The sequence below is a fragment of the Marmota flaviventris genome, chromosome 17, assembly GCF_047511675.1.
Source record: "Marmota flaviventris isolate mMarFla1 chromosome 17, mMarFla1.hap1, whole genome shotgun sequence".
In the NCBI taxonomy this organism is placed as follows: domain Eukaryota; kingdom Metazoa; phylum Chordata; class Mammalia; order Rodentia; family Sciuridae; genus Marmota; species Marmota flaviventris.
Window position 1 is genome coordinate 7,469,089 of NC_092514.1, and position 26,190 is coordinate 7,495,278.

Sequence of the window (26,190 nt, forward strand, 5' to 3'; positions counted from 1 at the left end):
CAGAACATGATTTTTTTTTTAACCATAGTGAAACTATTCTATACAATAATATAATGAAAAATTCATGTTATTATATTTTGTCAAAACCCATAGAATGTATCATACCATAGGTAAAGTCTAAAATAAACTATGCAGTCTATTAACTATTAACAGTTCTGAAAGTAGACCTACACACATGCTAAGGTAATAAAAGCTCAATATATAAATCTCTAACATAGTTCTGTACACTAAAATGACCAACTGGGCAGTGAATATGAAGCATTGCCATTTACCACATAACTAAACTTATGACACTTTTAATAATGAAATATATGTTGCCACAGTAAATAAAGACATCAAAATGATAGAAGTCAGATTTGTCAATTTGATAGTACAATCACAAATATGGATAGGGAAATCTATCAGATTAAACAATGAAGTATTAGATTGCCAATAAATATATTGTTTTTTATGTTTCTGTCTGTATATGTGAGTTGTAAGTACACATACATTTTCCCGATTTCTGTCTCTGAAATAATCAAATATATCTAATGAGTAAGATGTGGATGGGAGTTACATAGAAGATAATATAAAAAGGAAAAGGTAATATGTGAGATAATGGGAACTAGATTTAGAAAAGAGATTACATTTTTTTTCTGACTTCAGTTAGTTCTCTCAGCAGATATGTGAGTTGGCATATCCATGACAGTGCTTGATTTACTGTATTCCTATCCCATAGGTTTGATGATGCCAAACCTCTGTACTTAAGGTTGGCCAGATCCAAGGATATATTATTAGGCCATGGACCTAGGGGTTAGTATTTTGTCTGTACAAAGAAATAGTGCTGAATGTTAAAGTTCACATTTCAAAATTATTGTTGCTTTTGATCCTAAGTTCCTATTGCATGGCTTTATTTTATTCCCATCCTCTTTTCTGCCATGGGTATTTAAATGATAGGGGGTCCACAAATCTCCTGTATGAAATATTTTATCCTATTTCAAGGACTGGTCCAGTGACTGAAGCTCTGTGCTATGCTGACAAGGTAGCCATTTAGTTTTTTATCTCTTAATTTTGCTACTATTAGATTTTTTTTTATTTGCTTCCCTATAAGGAAAACTTTTTTGGTCCCCTTTTTCAAATGGCTTCATTACCCTTCACTGTAGGCAGCCTAATGAAAGGATTATAGCATTTCTTATAAGAAAAAATAGTTTAAGTTCCACTTCCATAGTTTTTCTATTAAAGGGAGAGAAGACAAAGCAAGTACATTAAGTTGCTGTAATTTTTTACATGCTACAATAGAACTGATATTTATGAATGCACATTGTGAAATTCAAAATATTAAGATGATATTATTTAAATCAGTATATTAAAATCCATAAATGTATGTACTAGTAAAATGCATCATAGCATGGTTTGATAAATTTTAGAATGAACTGTTCAATCAGTTCAGGTATCCTAGAAGGGTTACATTAATCAGCCTTTTAATATGTAAAGTATTTACTGTGTGGATGTAAGACTGCTGTATGAATAATAATCCTACTTAGGTTAGGTTAGGGAAAGATTCATTAGTTCCTTGATTCCTTTACACAGTATTCTGGGTAAAAATGCATGGACATCTAATAGGTTGAATTGAAACAGTCCTTGAATGAAAACTTAAGTATTTTGTACTAGCTCACATTCAAGAATTTTTAAAAGACAAAATTATTTAACAATTATAATATGCCAATAGGAAGGAGAAAATGTTAGAGACTAAATTAACACCCTAAGTATCCACATCTGCATAGTTCTTGGCTATATCTTGCAAGAGATGGAAGGAAAGCTGATACATTCTCTCAAATTCCCTGAGGTCTGTTGTTTTGTCTGCCTTTTTAAAATGGAATTTATTAAATTCCAATTAAAATTTCAATTTCCAAATGAATGCATTGTGAAAAGTTCAGATAACTATATGAATAATAGGTAATAAAGTATCAAATAACCAAAATATGTCAGCAGATGTTGGAGGCAGCCATCATGGAGCAAAATATAAAGTACATGTTGAGACTAGCAGAGAGAAAATAGAAAAATCTGTATCCACTGAAAATGGAGCATGGCCAATCCATTATGGTTTGCCTTTTCAGACTTTCTTTTTTACTTTTTTTTTTTTGGCAGTATTGAACAGTATTATTAAGCCTATGTTCCCAGCATTTTTTTTTAAATTATTTTTTTCATTTTGAGAAGAGGTCTCCCTAAGTTGCCTAGAATGACCTCAAAATTTCAATATTCTTGCCTCAGCCTCCCAAGAAACAGGAACCATAGGTGTGTACCACCATGGCTGGCTCTAGATATGTTAATGATAGAACAATAAGTTCCTTATGGTTAAATTTATAACACTTAGTTGGATTAATCATAATAACTTTCTTATTAGCAACAACTTATGCCTATGAAAGTTTGAAATTCTATTGGCTAGACTTTTTAACATAGAATCAGACAGAAGCTTCCCCATGCATCCAAATGTGGAACATTCACATATTTTTAAATATTATAAAAATAGCACTAGGAAATGATTCACTCATTCTATATAGTGCTCTCATTTGAGGTCAAGGGCTATGATACAAACTAAGACAAGTTAATTTTTCAGTAGAAAAGAAATACTAAAACAATCTTCTATTGAATGCTTAAATTTAATTGCTTACTTAAACATACTTGCTATGTATTTAGGACATGTTAGATCCTCTTCAAGAGGGCATGGATGCTCAGGGAAATAACACAAATTCTGTACCATCATGTCATTTTTTTTTTAAATTTTTTATTGTTGGCTGTTCAAAACATTACATAGTTCTTGATATATCATATTTCACAATTTGATTCAAGTGGGTTATGAGCTCCCATTTTTACCCCATATACAGATTGCAGAATCACATCAGTTACACATCCATTGATTTACATATTGCCATACTCGTGTCTGTTGTGTTCTGCTGCCTTTCCTATCCTCTACTATCCCCCCTCCCCTCCCCTCCCCTTCCCTCTTCTCTCTCTGCCCCCTCTACTGACATTCATTTGTCCCCCTTGTATTATTTTTCCCCTTCCCCTCACTTCCTCTTGTATGTACTTTTGTATAACTCTGAGGGTCTCCTTCCATTTCCATGCAATTTCCCTTCTCTCTCCCTTTCCCTCCCACCTCTCATCCCTGTTTAATGTTAATCTTTTTCTCATGCTCTTCGACCCTACTCTGTTCTTAGTTACTCTCCTTATATCAAAGAAGACATTTGGCATTTGTTTTTTAGGGATTGGCTAGCTTCACTTAGTCATTTAAATGCTATAAAAAGAAAAGAGTGAAAATTTGGCAAAAATATTATTTTTAAACTTACCAGCCTAATCATATAATGTTATAGATAAAGAAACCCCTTTTACCTCTTCATTTGGCATAAGTATTGTTTGACAACCAGTAATTTGTTCCAGTAGAATCAAATAATCCAAGCAGAAGAACAAGAGCGACACAAAATACTGCAAAGTTTCTCAAAATTAATCTGATTTTGAAATTAAAATTCACAAAATTAAACCAATAACCAGTGGAAATCCAAATAGTGTCACTTCCTGTTAAAAGAATGTACTAAGACTCTGAGGTTCTCAATATTTTGGATGATATATCCAAAATAAAATTGAAATAACCTGTGCAATAAATACACAACTTGAGTGAAAAAAGACAATCAACTGATGCTATCTTAAACAATGAGATATTATAATAATTTAAAAATAATTTTACAGCACCCATCATCAAATTACAAATTTAATTACAAATTCAATGAGAACGAAAGAAAAGTAGAAAAATCTTGGCAAAAAAAATAAAAGCTGTAATAGTGAACGCTATCTTATGGTGAGAATTTTCTCATTCAAGTATACGAGAGATATTGATATTTTTTTTGTTTATAGTAGATCAATATGCAATGTATAAATATAACAAGACTTCACACTATACCCCATAATGATGTACGATAATGATCTGCAACTGAAAGAAATTCTTAACACAATTTTAACAAATTATATATAAGACTGTGTAAAAAACAATTATGCACCGTGGACTTTAATTTACAGGATGAAATAAGAGCTCAATATAAGCAAACCAATTAATGTAATCTAGCATTTTAACAGACTAAGAAGGAAAAAGTGTATGATGATATTAACTGACACTGAAAAAATATTTCAGTGAAAAGGTCAAAGCTTGAGATATTCTCTTTATAGCTCAGAATAGCATCGGCTATTCACCAAATATTTCCAACGCTTAAATCAGCATGTCTCAAAAATAGATATTTGTAATATCTTTTATTAGACACATAAAACTTTGTAGGGTACTAATTATGACATAAATGATTTTTACTGTTTATTATACAGAAAGTATGCATGATTTTATGACCATATATAATTTTATGACCCAAAAACATGCTCAAATTGAAAAAGATTGCAAATGCATTAAATTAATATTTATAGCACAATTCATCATCAATGAATTTATCATAATGAAGCTGAATTGTTGCTCACAATGCATATGTAGGATGAATAAAAGCATTTGATCTTTTAAGGTAATCATTAATATTACCCTTCATGTTCTGCAATGATTTTAAACTTTCAAGACTCACAAGTTTGAACTTATGGAGAATTTTACACTATATATATTCCACACTATGATATAATTTTCCCCTTGCATGTTATGAATTTAATAATCTTATTATTGGCTCAAAAAAAGTAGTATATTATTATGCATATAATGTTAATTCTTATTCCTAAAAGTCTTTTTTTTTATTTGAGACTCTATCCTTAAAATTGAAAAATACTTTATAAATTATGAAAGAGTAAAAGAAAAATTTTAACTGTCACATTATTCAATGTAGAATGTGACACATTGACATTAGCCAGACATTAAAGAATGAAAGTAAGTTCTATTTTAGTTAACATGTTAACAATAAAGGTATGGAGAAAGGTACAGCATACACTGCATTAAAAACTATTAGAGCAGCTAAATTATTTTCAAACAAAAGAGAATTCAGAACAGGGCAATTAACCAAGAATGAAGAGAAGCATTTATTGATGCTAAAGGTCTCTCTTGTTCAAGGAGATTTATTCCTTAACATATATGCATCCACATAACAAGAGAGTCAAAATACCTCTGGCAATAATTGATAGAACTGAAAAGAATAATGAACAAATACACTAGTATTGTTGGAGACTTCAATATTCCTCTTTTACTTTCAGTAATTGATAGAACAAGAAACCCACAAATCAGTAATGTTATAGTTGATTCAAAGAGCACTAATAAACAACTTGCATTGATTAACATTCATCAAATACTCCATTAAACTTCAGAAGAGTACCATATTCTTCTCAAGATAACAAAACAGTAACAGACAACCTTCTGAACCATAAGCAACTTAAAACATTCAAAAGTATGTAAACCTTATAAAATATGTTGTCAGACTGCAATGGAATTAAGCTAATAAGATAATCTATAAATCCTCAACATTCTGGAGATCAGACAACATATTTATAAATAACACATGGGTCAAAGAAGTCTGGAGAGAAATATAGTCATTCTGTTGATCTCATCCCAATCAGGTTGTTGCCAAACAGGGAACCTCATCAAGCCTCAGGGTCAATCTTTATTGTTGATCCATGACATGTACATGACTGATTGTTCATGTGAGTGAACTCAGTTTACAGTCTGTCAGACCTTTGGACTCTTGATAACTCAAGGCCTCACCCCATGTCACATTACTGGTATTGCTCAAAACCTATCATGCTGAGTCCCACCGTTATTGTATGCCTTGGGCAAAGCCCTAGCTTAAATAACATTGTTGATGTGGCTCAAAGACCCCAGGCATACAAAAACACTGTACAGGAGAACACTGTACAGGAGGATAGTCCAAGGATTTGGGGAGTCTCATCCTCCCAAAAGCAGCTGGATCTCCTTTAGAATGAGTTAAGCTTGTTATTGTGCTCTCTCTCTCTCTCTCTCTCTCTCTCTCTCTCTCTCTCTCTCTCTCTCTCTCTCAGATTAGGTTGAATTACTTTTCATCTTTCTTTTAACAATTAGCACAATTCTCTAGTAAAGCCATGTGGCCCAGATTTCTTTTTTTGGGACTATTCAAATTATCTATTTCATATTTAGTAAATTCTAGTAGTTTGAGCTTTTGAATTAATTGTTCTATCTCACCTGAGTTGTCAAATTTAGGTATGCAGAGTTGTCAGTAGTATTTTCCCTTATTATCTGTTTGATAATGGTCTGTACTAATATTTGATGTTTTAATTCTGATAGTAGTAATTTGGGGCTTTTCTATTTTCCTCTTTATTGGCTTTGTTATAAATGTGCCAATTTTATTATTTTTCAATAATCTCGTCTAATTTTTTAATTTTTTTTCCTTTCTGTATACATTTTATCCACTTCTACTCCATTATTTTTATTTGATTTTTCTGCTTGTTTTGGGTTTATCTGCACTTCCAGTTTACTGAAATTAGGATCTTAATTCATTGATTCAAAACATTTCATCTTTTGAAATATATGCATTCCATGCCACAAATATTATTTCCAGATACTTTAAATTTTTCCTACATATTTTCACATGTTATAGTTTTCTACATTTCAATGGAATTTTCCTATTTCCCTTGAGTTTTTCTCTTTGAACAATGGATTATTTTTGTGTGTGTGCTGTTTAGTTCCAAAGGTTTGGAGAATTTTAAGTCATCTTTTTGTGATTGATTTCCACCTTGATTCCTCTGTGGTTAAAAAACACTCTTTATAATTTGTTCAACTATACTTTATGTCCCAGGATATGGTCTAGTCTAGCAGGTGTTTTCATGGGTCTTTGAAAAACTTGTGCATTCTATTGTAGTTTGATGGCATGTTCCCTAGATTTCTATTAGAAGGCTGATCTAACTCAGTTCTTCTATTTCCTTACTTATTTTTGCCTATTTACTCTGTCGGTTGTTGAGATAGCATTGTTGAAGTCTCCAAACCTAATTGTGGATTTGTCTATTATTTTGGTTCTATCAGTTTAGTTTCTTTTCCACAGCTTTAAAAAATAATATATCTTGAAAGTTTATTTCAGTAAATATTTATTGATATGCCTCTTTTGTAATCATTGTTTAATTTGCTAATGTAAATAACTATAAAACTATATATTATATTACATATTTTAGCAGTGAATATTTATTTGTTTGAAATATTATGCTCTTTCAAAATTTCTGTTATAAAATGACTAAACATACATTACTGCACTTCAGGAAGTTGTGTAAAGATATCTAAAAATATAATCACCTTTTCCACATGTATGAACATCTTAAATACAATACAGACCTTGAAACTTAATTTTGCAGATCATGTATCCTATTTTTTCCCAAGACCACAATGAATTAATTTCAAAGTGATAAAATTAGGAAAAAAACCCAAAGCAATAAAGAGACAATAGCTATCTATCTGTTCTTGGATTTAAATGTACATAAGTAATATGAGAAAAATATTGCCTAAAATAAAACAAACAAAAGTAGGGGGAACTTTGAATAATGGAATGTGTAAATTTCACCTAAAAGAATAACCCAATTGTTCCATAGGGCAGTTGTGCCCTTTTAGCAAAAATCACCTTTCACCCCACTTTGGTACTGGGGATTGAACTGATAGGCACTTAACCACTGAGCCACATCCCCAGACTTATTTATTTATTTATATTTTATTTATTTATTTATAAAACATTAAGTTTTGAGGGCCTTGCTAAGTTGCTGAGGTTCACTTTGACTCTGTGACCCTCTAGCCTCAACCTCCAGAACCACTGGGATTACTGGTATATACCATCACACCTGGCAAAACATCCTTGTTGTTTGGGAAGGAAGCAGAGAACATCAGAACAGTGACTGGGATGAGTTAAGGAGTGAGAAAATGAATAAATTCCTAGTATGGTGGAAAGTTTGAAAATCATTTATGAAGAAGGCAAGAAGATAAAAGTATTTGAAAACTAAAATATTTAGAGTTTTGATATAAAATATATGAGAATGGAAATCAAAATATGTCCATGTCATAATAGTTGCAGTCTATAGTAACTGGTAAAAAAAGTATATGAATATACTAAAAATACAAAATATGACTTATAAAGCCCAATAATTGTAATGTCTTTTGGTCAGCTTTTTGACTGCTATGACTAAAGGACCTGACCAGAACAATTGTAAAGGAGGAGAGGTTAATTTGAGGGCTCACAGTTTCAGAGTTCTTAGTCCATAGAAGGCCAGCTGCATTCTCAGGGCTCAAGGTGAGGCTGAACATCATGGCAAAAGAGTGTGTTGGAGGGAAGCAGCTTACATAATTGTGACGAAAAGCAGGAAGAGAGAGTCCACTCTCCAGATACAAAATATATACCCCATAGCCACGCCCCCAATTAATCACTTCCTCCAGACACACTCCACCTGCCTCCAGTTACCACTCAGTTAATCCCATCAGGGATCAATTCACTGGTTAGGTTAAGACTCTTACAACCAATCATATCTCCTCTGAATCTTATTCCATTACCTCACGTGTGAGCTTTGGGGGAACACCTCACATCCAAACCATAACATAATGTGTTTCTATTGCAAGAAATGCCATGGGATTTGACATAGATATGGACATTATCACCAAATATTCAAGCATTAAAAACATTGTGTTCAAAGATGATAGTGAGTGGGAAAGGCAGCACACTGTATGCATCCATTTAATAAAATATTTATTTAAATGAGGGATGAGTGTTTACTTACTGAAAAGAATGTGACACTGTACATTCACTGAAAGTTGGTAACTTTGTTTTATTTTGGCTGCTATATAGAAATAATACAGGTTTCTCATTTTTAAAACTTAATTAATGTTATTTATATATACATTGCATCATGTATATGACATGCATATATACTATTAGTGGGTCATAACAAGTAAAATCATTTACATACCTACTACCACATTCATGAGACAGAGTAGTTTCACGACCTCATCATGTACTTGCATACCCTTCCATAATCAATCTATCTTCAGGCAGTAATTTTCTGCTTTCTGTTGCTATAAATTTAATATGTCTTCCAGAATTCCATACAAATAAAACCAGACAATCAGCATCTTTTCTGTTTACACTTTTCCCCCTCAATATGTTGTTGTTGATATTTGTTTTAGTAAGTATGTCACTGCTCTGACCAAAAAAACAGATGAGAACAATTTGAAAGGAGGAAAAGTTTATTGTGGGGCTCACCATGTCAGAGGGCTCAGTCCATAGACAGCTGACTCCATTTCTTGGCGTTCAGGGTATGGCAAAATATTATGGCAGAAGTGTGTGGAGGAGGAAAGCATGAGAACATAGTACCAGGAAGCAGAGAGAGAGATAAAACTCTTTTCAACAAAGAAAAAAATATTTAACCCAAAGGCATAATGCCTCCAGGGACCCACCTCCTCCAGCCACATCCTCCCTGTCTACAGATACCACCTAGTTAATCCCTCCTGTCTACAGATACCACCTAGTTAATCCCTATCAGGGGATGAGCTTTTGGGGGACACTTAATATCTAAACTATAGTAATAATCTCATAAATATTATTAACATATTTCCCTTCAAGGCAAGCTCACCTGTCTTGCCCTGCTGAATAATATCAGGGCAGGACTTTACAAATAACATTCTGCTTTTGCTCAACTTCAACCTGTAGCAACAGAGGGTTCTGGGACAACCTGAAAGTATGAAGGAGAAACAAGTGATTATTTTCTGCAAATGGTCTCCTTTTTGCATGGCAATGACTGAAACCAGTTTACGATGCTTCAGGGCAATCTTCATTACACTGGCTGTCATGATGTTGAAGATGCCAGTAGTCTCACCTTTAATCCCCCTTTTCCCTATCACTGAGGCAATGTCTGTGGTTCTGGCTTTGTTGGTTCTTTTCTCAAGTCTTTTAGTGAAAACACGTTACACAGTGTCTCTTCTTAGCAGCTGTGTGTGTCAGCCTTCAGCAGCCACACTAAGGTCATTATCACAACTCTCCTGGACCCTAAGTTTCCTCATTAATTATTTCCTCCTTTGCCTCATGAGTCAATAGTGGATGGAATTGCTATTCCTGTGCCAGAATTCTCTTTCATAAATTTTAGTCACCAAATCTCTTTAATTATTTGATAATTTAAGAACTTTTAATATGAACATTGATCTATCCTCATATAATTTCTGTATCCAAGAATGGATCCCAGGATCACAGTAGATAAAGTACATGGTGTTTTTTACATCAGTAATTTGTTTCTCTTATTCATAAATAGTATTCACTGTAAAAATATTGGCTGTCCTGATAATGATCATTTGAGATGTGTCCAATGTATAGACATTAAGAATGAAGCTGCTATATAGTAGGTATGTGATAATGCATTTAATATATCTATGTAAGTCTAACAGGAAGCTTTATAACATTTCAAACAGAGAAAACAAATGAATGTACCAATGTTTAAGCAATAATAATACCAATTCTGTACAAACTGTGCAAAAAAAATTGAGTGGAGGAAACATTTCTCAGCTCACTTTATAAAGAAGAGGAAGGCAAAGAAGACTCCATGAACCAAATTGAAATAACTGAGAATTTACAGAAGAGCACAAGAATATTTATAGGTTTCTAAAAATATCCATCCCTAAATAAGATCAGTTTCACAATCTCTAGTGTCTACTACATGAAAAGAAGTAGGTAAAATAATGACAATGAAGTGGATCAGTTGAAGCAGAACCCAAATGAAATAGATAATTGATACTGTAGACAAAGACATTAGCATAGATTGAAAGCTGCTGTTCCACATATTCAAGAAGTAAAAATAAACATAATAAATGTGTTAATTTAAAATTTAACAATCTCCCAAATCAAATTTCCAGAAATAAAAACTAAAATGTGTGAAATTAAAATTTACTATTTAGTATTAAGTTTGTATTAGACATTTTAGAAGACAAAATCAGAAAGTTTGAATATATATATCAATAGAAATTATTCAGAATAAGCTAGAAATAACATAAAGGCTACCAAAAAAACAACAGACCATCTATGTACCATGAAATAATACCAGAAGATATATATCTTCTGGTATTAATATATATATATATATATATATATATATATATATATATATATATATATATATATATATATATAAAATATATATGCAATGATATCCCCAAAGAAGAGGAGATACAGAGGACCAAGAAAAGCATTTGAACCTATGGTGCCCAAAGTGTTCCATATTTCAGTAAAAGTATGAATTCATTAATCTTAGTATGTGAAATAATTTTCAAAACTTCTAAAAAATAAGAAATATCCATAAGATATTTTTGATGAGCACATAACCCATCATAATCAAATTGCTTAAAACCAGTAGTAAATAGAAAAAGCACAAAAGCCCCCAGAGAGAAAAAGACCCATATACAGAGTAATAAAAATAAGTGCATGGCATTTTGAAAAAAAAATGAAAAAGAAATTATAAGTATATAAATATCTGTAGAATATTAATTTGTAAAATTAATATATGTGTGTGTGTTTGTTTAAAGATAGTAGTGTAAAATTTTCTATCTAGAAAAAGTTGAATAAAAAAATGAAGACAATTTTCTTGGTTTCTGCTTAAGAATGTAGAAAAATGGAAAAACAGCATCATTCTTGACCTTAAAACACACATATACAAACCATAAAATAAAATATAAATTCACAAATGATCTTGAATCCTTCAGTGAGACGTGATCATAGGGCAGCCAATTGGTCTAAACTGATAGGATAGGCATGTACCTGGTTGGCAGGCAGAATCAAAGAAAGACCGCTTCAGATAATATTTGAAACTAATACTTAAAAATTAAGATGCTTCCAAATAGCCTACAAGTCTTGAAGGAAATCTCAAGAAAACTTTGAAAAAAAAGAAACACTGTGAATCAAATAAAAATGAAATTATAATATATCAAGGTTTCTGGAAAGCAAATAATGCAACACATATTAGAAACATTCAGTAGTGAAAAGAAAAGCAGAAAGTCTTAAAGCAAAAATCTAAAACTGCACCTTAAGAAACTAGAAGAGAATAAATTAAACTTCAAGCTAGCAGAAGGGACTTAAATGTATTCCCATAGGCTCGCTCAAGAAGCTAATACAGGAGGATCACAATTTCAAAGCCAGGCTCAGCAACTTAGCAAGGCTCTAAGCAACTTAATGAGACCCCCATTTCAAAATAAAATGTAAAAGGGAAAAAGGGATGGGAATGTGGCTCAGTTCACATTGGGTACATGGTTCAATCCCTGGTACCCCCCATCCCCCCAAAAAAGGAAACATAGCTCTTTGGAAAGATGGTTGACTCTAAAAGTAAATCAGGAATATAGTACACCAAACCTAAAACATTTTGTGGTCTAAGAATATAAGAAAGTGCTACAATAAAAAAAAAAAAATGAAATGCAATAAAATAAAATGGCAACATATCAGACAGAACCATAAGCCAACTTGATAAAGTCCCAATAGTCAAACTGAAGTAATAAGAGAAAAAATGAGTTGGATTATACCTCAAAGAATGAAAAATGAATATAAGTTCATATTGAAATAAATAAATAAATAAGAAAAATAACATTTTTATCCATGGAAATATTCTAATTAATAAATATAGATTTTCTTAACCACCTTCTTGTAATAGCACTAAATTAAAGGAAAAAAATAAATCAGCAGGTTAATGGGTAATAAAATGCTATTAAATAATAAAAATAAAAATACCAATAGAGACTATATCATGGTTTGATATCAGTTGTGCTAAATAAAGAAAAAAACAGACAAAAATAATATGCAATGTTTTATTTCATTTATATGAAATTTTAACAATGCAAACAACGTAGAATGATGAAAATAAGCTCAGTTCCATTGTTGCCTGGGAAAGAGGAAAGAGACAGAAAAGGAGAAGAAAGGGTCTCAAGGCAATGATGGCCCTAACTGCATCCTTCATTGTATTAACAGGTACACAAACTTACATGTAGGCTTAGAGGCATCAATTTTTACATGTGAATGTGTGAAATTTATTATAGGTTCACTATGCCTCAATACAACTGCACATGATCTGTTTTTAAATACTAAAACACAAAATGTGGGAAAATGTAGGATAATGGTTAAGTATATATTAAGGGTACTACATTTCAACATAATATATAATATTGTATTCAGTTAAAATTATCACTAAATTGGACAAACAAAAAACTTTTGTAATTACTTTTAATTATAGTTAAATATGAAAGGGAATATTTGGCATTTGATTACAGTAACAAATAGAAAAACAGCATTGAAATAAAAGTTTCAGTTCTAAGGAAATGTGAAATTTGCAACATTTTCATATATTCATAATTTTACTATTAGGACATTTTTCTTTTTTTTTTCCTTTCTTAAAATTTGTTTTAATTAGTTACATATGACAGTACAATGACCTTGACATATCATCCATTTGAATCAGACTTTATATAATTTCTCATTTTTCTGAGTGTACAGACTGCAGAATCACATTGGTCATGCATTCACATATATACACACAGTAATAATAATGTCTGTTTCATTCTAATATCCTTCCTATCTCCCCAATCCCTCCCCTCCCCTCCCCTCCCATCACTTGTCTCTACCTAATCTAAGGTAACGCTATTCTTTTTTTTTTCCTCACATCTTCATACATGTATTTTGTATAGGGATGAGGGTCTCCTTCCACCATCCATGCAGTTCCCCTTCTCCCTCCCTTTCCCTGCCACCTCTCTTCCCTATCTAGAGGTAATCTTCTTCCCATGCTCTTCCTCCCTACCCCATTTTGAGTCACCCCCCTTATATCAGAGAAGACATTTGGCATTTTTTTGGGGGGGATTGGCTGACTTCACTTAGCATAATCTGCTCTAATGCCATCCATTTCCCTGCAAATGCCATGATCTCATTATTTTTTAGTGCTGAGTAATATTCCATTGTGTATAAACACCACATTTTTTTTATCCATTCATCCATTGAGGGGCATCTAGGTTGGCTCCACAGTCTAGCTATTGTGAATTGTGCTGCTATAAACATTGATGTGGCTGTGTTCCTATAGTATGCTATTTTTAGGTCCTCTGGGTATAGTCCAAGAAATAGCTGGGTCAAATGGTGGTTCCATTCCTAGTTTTCCAAGGAATCTTCATACTGCTTTCCAAATTGGCTGCACCAATTTGAAGTCCCACCAGCAGTGTTATGGGTGTACCTTTTTTCCCACATCCTCACCAGCACTTGTTGTTGTTTGTCTTCATAATGGCTGCCATTCTTACTGGAGTGAAATGGTATCTTAGAGTAGTTTTAATTTGTATTTCTCTGATTGCTAGAGATGATGAGCATTTTTTTGTATATCCGTTGATCAAAATCCCAAGGCATTCCTCAGAGAAATAGAAAAAGCAATTATGAAATTCTTCTGGAAAAAATAAGAAACCCAGAATAGCTAAAGCAATTCTAAGCAGGAAGTGTGAAACAGGTGGTATCGCTATACCAGATCTTAAACTATACTACAGAGAAATAGTAACAAAAACAGCATGGTACTGGTACCAAAACAGGCTGGTTGACCAATGATACAGAATAGAGGACACAGAGACTAACCCACAAAGGTACAACTACCTTATATTAAACAAAGGTGTTAAAAGCATGCACTGGAGAAAGGATAGCATCTTCAACAAATGGTGCTGGGAAAACTGGAAATCCACATGCAACAAAATGAAATTGAATCCCTATCTCTCACCATGCACAAAAGTTAACTCAAAATGGATCAAGGGTCTAGGAATTAAACCAGAAACTCTGTGTCTAATAGAAGAAAAAGTAGGCCCTAATCTCCATCACATGGGGCTAGGCCCCAATTTCCTTAATAAGACCCCTATAGCACAAGAATTGAAACCAAGAATCAACAAATGGGATGAATTCAAAATAAAAAGTTTTTTTCTCAGCAAGAGAAATAATATGTGAGGTGAATAGGGAGCCTACATTCTGGGAACAAATTTTTACCGCTCACACATCAGATAGAGCGCTAATCTCTAGGGAATACAAAGAACTCAAAAAACTAAACACCAAAAAAACAAACAAACAAAAAAAAAACCAAATAACCCAATCAACTAATGGGCCAAGGACCTGAACAGTGATTTCTCAGAAGACCTTTTCTTAAATACTTGTGAAATTGATTTAGTCTCCGTTCCTTAAAGTGCAGAGTTCCTAACCCTATGTTTAAGTGAAAAGAGTCAAATATATTTGAGCAAAAGTGATACATGTTATGTCATCAAATAGTTTAATTGACCATTTAAAAAAATTCTGTACTTCCTTTCAGGATAAAGAAACAAGAACCAGTTCAATTTGTCGGTCTACTTATCAATGTAATTATTAAATTGAACAAGCAATATATAATAAAGAGAAAATGTATATTTTTCAAATTACTATAGAATTCTTGTAATAAAAAACAAAATATATTCTCAGTTTTCTGATGACATAATTTTGGTTTTGTTTACTTTTTTATTTTAAAACATAGATTATTATATTTTATTGTTAGATAATTTATTACTGACTTATACTAATGACAAGTGCATTGAAAATCTCGAATTATGTTACATTAATTAGTCAGGTAAATTGAAACAATTCCAGTAGTCATAAGTGGGGGTTCACTCAAGCTAATATAATAAGGTGAAGCCACTAGTATCCACTTTCTAAGAAGACACTATAATAAAGATGATTAAGAAATATGATTTATTATCTCATTATTTAGTGATTGGGATAATGCTTATGATTTCCATGAAGAAAATTAAATGCAAGGCTGATAAATATTTTCTCCTATGTATTATGTGAAAAGACAGTTATAGTGTTTACCAAAGAATAGAGAGCAACATAGATAATTTTAACTTATGCTTCATTTAATGGCTCTCCCAGGGTTAGAGTGCTTAAGTAATAATATTCTGCCTCTATCAGGAGACTCTTTTCTTTCCTCATGTGTAACATAAAAATGAACTTCTTAATATACCTAATACTTCTTAATATGCTCAGTTAAAAAAAGCACCCATGGGAAAATGTGTAAGACTATCAGAACTACATTTTATCTAACCAAGATTATACTGCTTAAGAGGGTGTAACAATCATAAAAGAGAATAAAATCTTAGCAAAACAATCATTTGATGAGTGAAATGTTCAATCATTACCCTTTTAGTAATCATTGAGGAATGTTTACTTGTACTAAAATTACTTTTAAATAAATGTTTAAATAAAACAACTTATAATAAATGACTATTTTGAAGTACCTACAAGTTTTATGACTTACATCTTAATTAAAATACATACAACATTTACAGGTATGAGATTTATATAGAGTTGAGATTTATATCTACTAAATTTATGTGTACATAATGAGGTTGAAATTCTTTATCCTCATTAGTCATCAATGTAAATTAAAACCACAGTGAAATCATACCATATACCTACCATAACATGAGGGAGGAAAAGATAGACAAAAATAAATTTTAGTGATGAGGTGGAGCAACTGGAATTTTCATACATTTCAGATAGGATGTTAAATTGGTCCAGCCACTTGATACAAACTTTTGACACACTCTAACAAACCTAACTATACATACTATAAATGTGTCCTTCATGTCCATATGTTCCCATATTAAAATTATGCACTAAACTGGGCATGGTGGTCCATGCCTGTAATACCAACAACTCATCAGTCTGATGCGGGAAGATCCCAACCACTCAGGAGGCTGAAGCAGGAGGATTAGAAGTTCAAGGCCAGCCTGTTAACTTAGGCCTGTCTGAAAACAAAATGCAAAGGGCTCAATAGTAGAGGGTCCTGTGTTCAATCCCCAATACCACTAAAAAAAAAAAAAAAAAAAAAAAAAACTTCCCTCAAATGTTCATAGCAATTTTATTCATAAAAGCAAAAAAAATTGATAGCAATGTGAATGCCAGCAAAGCCAGCAACAATTTAATAGATGAATAAATCAATATATTCATACAATGAAATTGCATATGGCATAGAAAAATCACACACTAGTGACAGAAGTAAGAACTTGAGTGAATCTCACAAACATGGTGTTAAGAAAAGGAAAGAAGATGTTAAGAGCTCATGCTGTCTAATGCTAGTTATACAAAGGGGTAAACTCCTTAATAGGGTTAGTTGGAGTGATAGCTTACTGTCAGGTAGTTGTAACATGTAGGGACTATGACTTCTGAGATGCTGATTATAAGTCATTCCTTGATCTGCGTAGTGGCTTCATGAGTGTGTTCATTTTACAAATATTTGCTGAGCAGTATATCCATTTGGTCAATACCTCTGGCCACCACAGCCTTTGACAACCACTTACTTCTGTTTCGTTTTAGTTTTTCCTGGCTCAAAACCTTGTATAAATAGTATCATAGAGTACTCAAGTTTTCCAGTCTGGATTTTTACCTAGGTTATCATAAGGCATTTAAGATTTGTTCCTGTTATTTCATATGTCATCAATTTGCTCACTTTTATTAATGATTAATATCCCCATTATATCACTACACCTCAGTTTGTCTCCCCATCAGCTGAAGTGCATTTGATTTAGGAATAATTATTTTTTAAAAAAAGGTGCTATAAATAATTTCATAAAAAAGTTTTTTTTGTGTGAAGTTAGATATTAATTTATTTTGGTTAATTATATGCCATTTGAATTTTAAGGCACTATATAAGTATAGTTTTAAACATTAAAAAGAAAAACAAAAAACCCTCAAATGTTTCCACAGATCTGTGCCATTTGCATTCCCAGCAAGGACATAAGCACATTTCAGTTGCTCTGCATTCTTTTCAACAGTGTTTGAAATTTGTTGTTTTTACTGAAGTTCTTTCAATATGTCTGTGGTGGTATCTTTTAGGGGTAATTTTCATTTTCCTAGTGATACTGAGAATCTTTAAATATGCTGCTACTCTAGATTGAAATATTTATACTTTTGTTTTGAGATCATATCTTAGGGCAAATCTAATTTTTTTAAATATCCTCAAGCAGCATCTTTTCTAACTTCTTATTATTTTCTTTAAACAATGGTGCTTTTGGTGTCATATCCAAGTACAGCTTGTCTCATTCTTACATTAATATTTCATCCTGAGGAGGAAGCAGCAATGTATTTACAAAATCGGTTTTTAATTCCTACATATTCAGGAATTAGAATAGTTCAGAAGTAAGAATAAACAAGACACTTAGTGATTCTACATTAACTGAAAATACAAAGGGCAAGAATTCTATCACAGAGTCAGGGAGGAGTGGCTACCATAGTTGCTACCAACTAATGGCAAATTTTTTAATAGAACCTTACTTAATCACAAAACAGGATCTAAATAACAATTATATCCAACAAATATCCACAAAGAAACAGTAAAAAGGAAGGGGAATGACTTTGAATCAATAATTTTATATTGAATCAAATTTTTATTCAAATGTGAAGAGATGAAAAACAAATATGCTAAAACATTCATTGTCTCAAAGGATTATTATTTTTTTCTTTTTTCTTTTTCTTTCTTATTTAGATATAACAGCGAAATGCCTTACAATTCTTATTACATATATAGAGCACAAATTTTTATATCTCTGGTTATATACATAGTATATTCACACCAATTCGTGTTTTCATACCTGTACTTTTGATAATAATAATCAACACATTCCACCATCATTAATAACCCCATGCCCCCTCCCTTCTCCTCCAACCCTCTGCCCTATATAGAGTTCATCTATTTCAAAGGAATATTTTTTGAGAAAAATTATTTGAATAAAATAACCCAACCCACATAATGCTGGGTGAAATTCTTTTGTAAAATTGAATGTCTTTCATTAAAAAATGTAGGGAAAATTTCAAAAACTATAATGGTACTATATTTTTTATAGTAGTCAAAATGAAAATTTGGATAGTATCATGTTGGTTTAGGGAAAGAGAAAATGGCATAATATTTCAAAGTTATTTTTTGTTATGTAAAATATATGGGAAATATTTATAAATTATTAAAGCACTGAAAAAAGAAAAAAATGGAATAAATTATGACAAACATGTTTACAAATATATCAAAAATAATTGTAAAACAGGGCATAATGTATCAACAATTTTAATGGATTATACTTCTCTATTTGAAAATAAAGATTACTCCATTAAAGTTTTACAAATGAAAATGCATATTCTTTTCAAGAAAGCTAAGGGCACACAATGTATAAGTGTACAAATATGACAAATTTAAGAAACTTAATAACCAAAACAAATTTACATGAAAAATGCTATCATGTAATTATGCTGGTATCAGATAAAAGAGAATTAAAGAAAAAAAATCATTAGTGCCCATCAATGCATAATGATAAGTTCAATTACCTTAGGATGCAAAACATATTTTAATCATGTGAACACAAACACATTATACAGTAAACAGAATAGTACAAAAAGAATTAATAATATTTACTAGTGTGGTGAAGATTCAATATATTTGTCATGAATATAGATAGATCAAACACATTTTACAACATGCATACAAGATATGAAAGATTATATTTAATAGGTTTTGTATAACAATTACAGAGACATATTCATCAAAAGCATATTTCCTTTACAAAAATCCTCAAATTCTAGGACATAGCCTTAACAAAGTTTTAAAAAATATAAATCTTACCAACATGTTATCTGACCAATCTACACTTGTTTGAATTTAATAATAAAATTATAATAACACTACATGCATGTTTTTTGAAAATGATTATGAATGTACAAAGTAAAGAAGATGAAAATAATAGAACCTTTAAAAATACCTAGAATGCATTGATATCATCATATAAATAACTATGAAATAAATAAAATTGAGGGTCTTAAAAATATTCTAATTTGTAATAAAAAAATAAAGATACTTCATTAGTAAATAATGAATTCGAAGTTTAGAATGATGAGTGAAATATCACGTGTGAAAAGGTACAAACAGAAGAACAGTAGACAATGTGAGATCTTAAAAGACAAACTTAAAAGCTGGGCATGTGGTGCATATCTGTAATCACTCTGACTCAGGAGAGTGAGGCAAGAGAAACACTAGTTATAGGTCATCCTGGGTAACTCAGAATTACAAATAAAAAGGACTTACTGGTAAAGCAACCCTGGGTTTAATCCTCAGTATGGGGAGAAGAGGACATGCAAGCAATAAGGCAAGAAAAAATAATTTGTACTACTGAATACCTAAAAGAGAAGATGCATGATATTGTGAAGGAAAATAGGGATATAGTATCAGAATTAACAGCCAATATGAAAATAACTAGTATTTTACAAATTAAAAAAAATTGAAAGTACCAAGAATAATTATATCAAAATTGATTCAAGAAATAGAATCTGCACAATCTGCATCATAGTCTAATGAGGTTTAAGAATTTATCATAAATTGTACTTCCCATGTAAATATTCCTGTGAATGTAGTTTTGCACAAAAACTTCCAAAGTTTCAAGGAATAGATATTCCTTTCTCTTCTTTTTCTTACCTCTAAGGTGGAGAGACATAGTAGTGATTTTTCCCCTTTACTTTTTCTAGTATTAGAAGCTTAAGGTATAAATTGTCCTCTAAATACTGTCTGTCTTTAATGTTTCTCCAATTTTTGATGTGGCTTTTTTTTACCTTTTATTTCATTTTATTAATTTTTAAAATTTATTTGTTCTAGTTAGTTTTACATGACAGTAGAATGCATTTAGACACATCATACTTAAATGAAGTATAACCTCTCATTCTTCTGGTTGTACATGATGTAGAATCATACTGGTCATATGGTCATATATGCACATAGGGTAATAATGTCCAATTCATTCTACTGTACTTCCTATCCCCACATTTCTCCTCTCCCTTCACTCTGATGTGGTGTATTTTTATTTTTATTATGTTCAAGAGTTTTTGAAAATTTTCCTTTTGTTTTTATGTAACCCATGATTAATTTAGAATATTTTGCTAATTTCTAAGTGTTTTACACTTATTATTACTAGTATTTAATCTAATGGGGTCAGAGAGAATGCTCTGTTTAAAGACAATTTATGTCAGGGTAGCACAAGGTAATCCTAAGTGAAGCAGATGTATTTGCAAGAACATTGTGCTGTTTTGTTCAGTACATGTAAATTGTGTGTAGTCATTGATAGCATTATTACACATCATTTTACCACTGATTGTTGTTTCATAACTTCTTGAGAGTGATTAAGATCTATGACTGTAGAAGATTTTGTTTAATGTGTTTAGAAGCATTGTTCATATGCATTCAGGATTGCTTTTGTTCCTAATGAATAAACTGTTTATCAAGTTAGACTATAATTTGTTAGATAGCCACTTATTTGATATTTATATAGCTAATCCAGCTTTCTTGTTCTGTTTTCTTGCTATATCTTTTTCTTTCTTTCTTTTTATTTTATTTTTTGCACCGGGGATTGAATCCAGGGGTGCTTTACCACAAGCCTCATCCCCAACCCTTTTTGTATTTTATTTAGAGACAGGATCTCACTGAGTTGCTAAAGTCTCACTAAGTTGCTGAGGCTGGTTTTGATCTTGCCATTCTCCTGCTTCAGCCTCCCTATCTGCTGGGATTACAGGTGTGCCCAAGTGTGTCATTATTTTTTTTTCTATTCATTACGTTAAAATTGATTTTATATTTAAGTAAGTTAATACAATCATTAAATAGGGTTTATTTAAAATTATAATTTATTAATTATTATTTGCCTATTTTTTCTTCCTCTGTTCCTTTTTTACTATTTTTTTTTTAAGAATTTGTTTTTGTTGTTGTTTTGTTTTTGCATTGCTGGGGATTGAACTCAGGGCCTTGTGTGTGCTAGGCAAGCACCCTAACACTAAGCTACACCCACACTTCTGTTTTTTTTTAAGATATACACACACATTTAGAGTTTCATTTTCATGTATCTATTATTTTATTTTTTAACAATTTAAATTATAAATTAGATATTTTAACACTATGTGATGTTTTATCAAATATAATGGAAATATAATGAAAGAGCTTTGCCAAACATAATTCTATGAATCTGCTGCTCCCTGTACACTCACCCTAGTTGTCATAAACAATACATCCACTTGTGTCTAAAGACCACATTTCAAAGTTACAGGTTTTCTTCAAAGGGACACATGTTTCTTACGAAAATTAAAATAAAGATTTGTATTTAGTCACATATTTTCCAATTCTCTCTTTTCATTTATTCCTAAGCACTTGGTTTCCATCTAAAATCATTTGGTTGCATTCTTAGGAACATTTGAAAATTGTGGGAAAATCACTGATTATTTCTTACACAAGTTCATACACCCTGGTGAAGATTTCAATTGTTTCTAACTGCCTCAGCCACAAATTTCCAGATTAAACTATACCTCATTTATGCTTAGTCTACAACCAACTTGAGTTTGTGGGGTTAAATGCCCTTATGATATAAATGTTATATTTAAATTTATTTTGTATTAAGTATATGAACACAAAGATATGCATGTGTGAGGATAACCATATCAGAATATTTCTTGAAATATCTGTGCTTACAAGTTGTTAACCATTTTTCCCCATAATGATTTAATTCCGGTGATGGCAATAAGATAGCATAAAATCTGATTTTTTTCAATGGCTTTCTTCATGATTTAAACATCATTCAATTCCTTTTCTATTCCATGAGAATGGGTAGGAAAAGTTCATGCCTTCTTTATCCTCTCTCAACTCATTTTTTCTAATCTTTGCTTCTATGTATTACATTACACTTTAAATCAATTTGTGTAAAAAGAGTTATAGCTAGAAACCAGAGATAAGATGTGTCTTATTTAACATTTCAAAAGCAGTTCCATAAATTACTATCTCTGAGAACTGTAAAAATGAACCTTAACTTAAGAGGATAATAAAAAGTCCACTCAGAGCAGTCACATAAATAGCCATCTTACAAAGATATTAAGGTAAAACCAACCTCAAAATGGATGCAATGCAATTCAGAGGCTAAAATCATTATTGTTAGATCTGCCTTAGAGGAAAAAAATTCCATCAGAAATATGTATTATCTAAAAGCATAGACAGATATTTTAATAATTTCATGTACCTTTTAAACTTCTAAATACTAATGCTTTTTTATGGTCACAAAGTGGCCTAATGCTGGAAGTAATATAAAAATGTCTTTTACTTATTTTGAAAAATATCTATTGAATGAATATTGTGAGGCTATATTCATGTACTAACTGAAGTTTTAAAATATCACACATGACTAAAATAAATTTAATACAAAAAAAGAAAGAGAATTGTTTATGACAAATATATACATATATTTATAAATAGTATTTTTCTATGAACAAATATAAAATTCAGTGATATAAAAAGTTTACTATTGTAATAAATAAGTGAAATTCAGTTCTCTAACAACCCAGGAGAGGAGAGAAACAATGCCTGTGCTACTAAATTTAAACTGCTCTGCTGAGGTCTCACGTCAAGCTCCACGTTGTCATCTTTAATCTTGCACAATATCCAGAAATAAACCATTTCTTCTAACATGATACATGTTTTTATTTTGTGACTGTGTGCATCTACTTCAGCTTTATGTGTTGTCAAAATTGTACTCACTGCACCAAGAAATTTTAAAATATATTTTTATATTGTTGAAAACACTAATTTAGCATTATATAAAATAGTGCTTCAAATTAAAACTTACTCCCTCAGTATCTCCTGTGTTCAGCTCTGTCACATTTTTTGCATTATATAAAAATTGTGAAGTATGATTATTTCTCTTTTTAAATTTTTTGTTTGTTCTTTATAGGTATACATGATATAGAGTATATTTTGACATATTATATATGTGTATATATATATATATATATATATATATATATATATACACACAAGGATTATAACTTATTCAAATTGGATCCCTTTCTTAAATCAGTTTTAACAAATTAAGCCAAATGTTACATTTTTTTCTTATCATATAGCAGTTTTAAGCATACAACCCAAGTTCCATCACTTTTGCTTAAAGTCTAGCTATGACTTCTCATTAACCCTTTGATATACATTTCATGAATATATTTTATGAAGTCTTGGGCCATTTGAATTCTGTCTTCTTCCATTCCCTCCATGCTTCCTCTCTGGCTGCCAAAATGTCAACTTCTAGGCAAAGATGTTTTCCTAATATTCCAAAATCCAACCATGCACACACTCTAATTTTTCCTGATGGTATCATTCACTCCAGGAACAGAGTGAATAGCTCTTCACTGTATGGGAACCAATTTCCTTAGACTGGAGAAAATCACTACTAGTAAGACTCTTTAAGGAAGTGGAACTATTATTGATTTATGGTTGAAATTCAGATGACTTGAGAATAGTAAGAACTTTGCTTAGTTGAAAGATAAGAATAAGCAAGGTACAGGTATGAGGGATATATTCACATGACTTAGAGAAAACCCCCAAGAAACCAAAGATCATTGTTTAATAAAAAAAAAAAAAAAATTCAGCTAGAGAGTCAGATAAATGATAGACTGTTCATATTGTGTTTGCTTAGGCAACAAATATTTATGCGTTCCTGATCAATGCTGCGACAGGGAGACTTTGGTCTCTCAGCAAGAATTCATTGGTCATTAGTAGCAAAGGCATTTAAAGTGTTGAGACTCGAGTAAATGTAAGCAGAAATAAAATTGCTTCAATAACTCAATAATCAGTTGATGGACTAACTATACAAGGACAGCAACAATAATGTAAAATCCATGACCCAACTTCAAAAAAAAATTATACAATTTGATAGAGAAAATACAAGAGTTAATGAAGCAATATACCTGCAAGTTTCTACAAAAGCAATGGAATAACATCTGATATTAGTGAAAATGAAGTTAAAACTCTTAGAATAATAATAACTGTAAGGACTTGCCTGAAATAAAAGTAGTTGAATCAGAACAGACATTTTAATGTTTGACAGAATGTTTTAGTGGGTTGGGCGAGCACAAACTGGTTCAAGATATCTGTTTTAGAGTAAAAAAATGAGGTTTTTGCAACCATAACTCTGCATAAAACACAAAATTCATCATAAGCTAAAACAATAGGTTATTTTAGAATTATTTCAGCTTGTATCTACCATTTTAATGCAGAACAAACAGTGTAACATAATAAATTTATTTGTGAGCTTTGCACTTTAGTTTGAAGCAGCTCTTATTACAAATATTATGGTTGAATATTCACTGAAAAGATAATTCAGTTGGAAATGAAGTAAAATCAAGGGGAAGTTAAAATTACAGTTGTGTGTGTGTGTGTGTGTGTGTGTGTGTGTGTATGTGAATGTTTGTGTATGCGTATGTGTGTGAGTATGTGTGTGAGTATGTGTGTGTTTGAAAAGAGAGAGAAAGAGAGAACCCCTACCACTGTTATAAATAACCAGTTGATATTTAAAAGTCTGAAAACAGACATAAATGAAACAATTCTTTTGTTAGTAAATGAAAGCAAGAGTTTTGGTGGCCAATGCATATCTCTTTTACACAGGAAATATATTGGTGCTAAAAAGCAGTTGGCTTGTAATAATTTAAAAGGATTGTAAACTATATGTGTTAAAATGTTAAAGATATTATTTGTTGTAGTAATTTCAAACCTTGTAATTATCTGATAATAAAGTAAGAAAATTAAAGGGTGTCCATTATAGATTGAAATTCAAAGAACATTGAAAAGACTGTACCTTTCACTGCTTTTTCTCCTCCTAATGTCCTTGTAGAATATAAAAGAAATAATTTAACATAACATTAGGTTTTATGGTATTATAAAGATTATATGAGAGGCTTGTTCCAGTTTTATAAAAATTAGCTCATATCGTGCATTTCTACAAGGGGCCTTGATTATGCACACCTAAGACTCCAGAAGACAAAATGTGGGTCCTTTCAGCCCACTTGCTGATTTCAGCATTTAAACCTGGCTGGGTTTCTAATTAGAAAAATAAATAAAACATGAAGCATAAATAAGAAGGGTTAATGAAAACCACATACTGGGACTAATCTAAAAGACTATTTCCAGGAATCGTTTTCACAGGTTAAAAAGCACAACATGAAAAATCAGGAGGATCTCTATTTTGAGAATGAGTAAAATTCCTCTTGTGTTAAAAGGACTAACTAAATTATAATACAGAAAAGAATTCTAGAATAAGTTATATTTTATTTTGCATTGCATGTAAGACTAGTTTTAAACATTTGTCAAGAATAATGGAAGAAATGCTTTTGTCCCTCCATT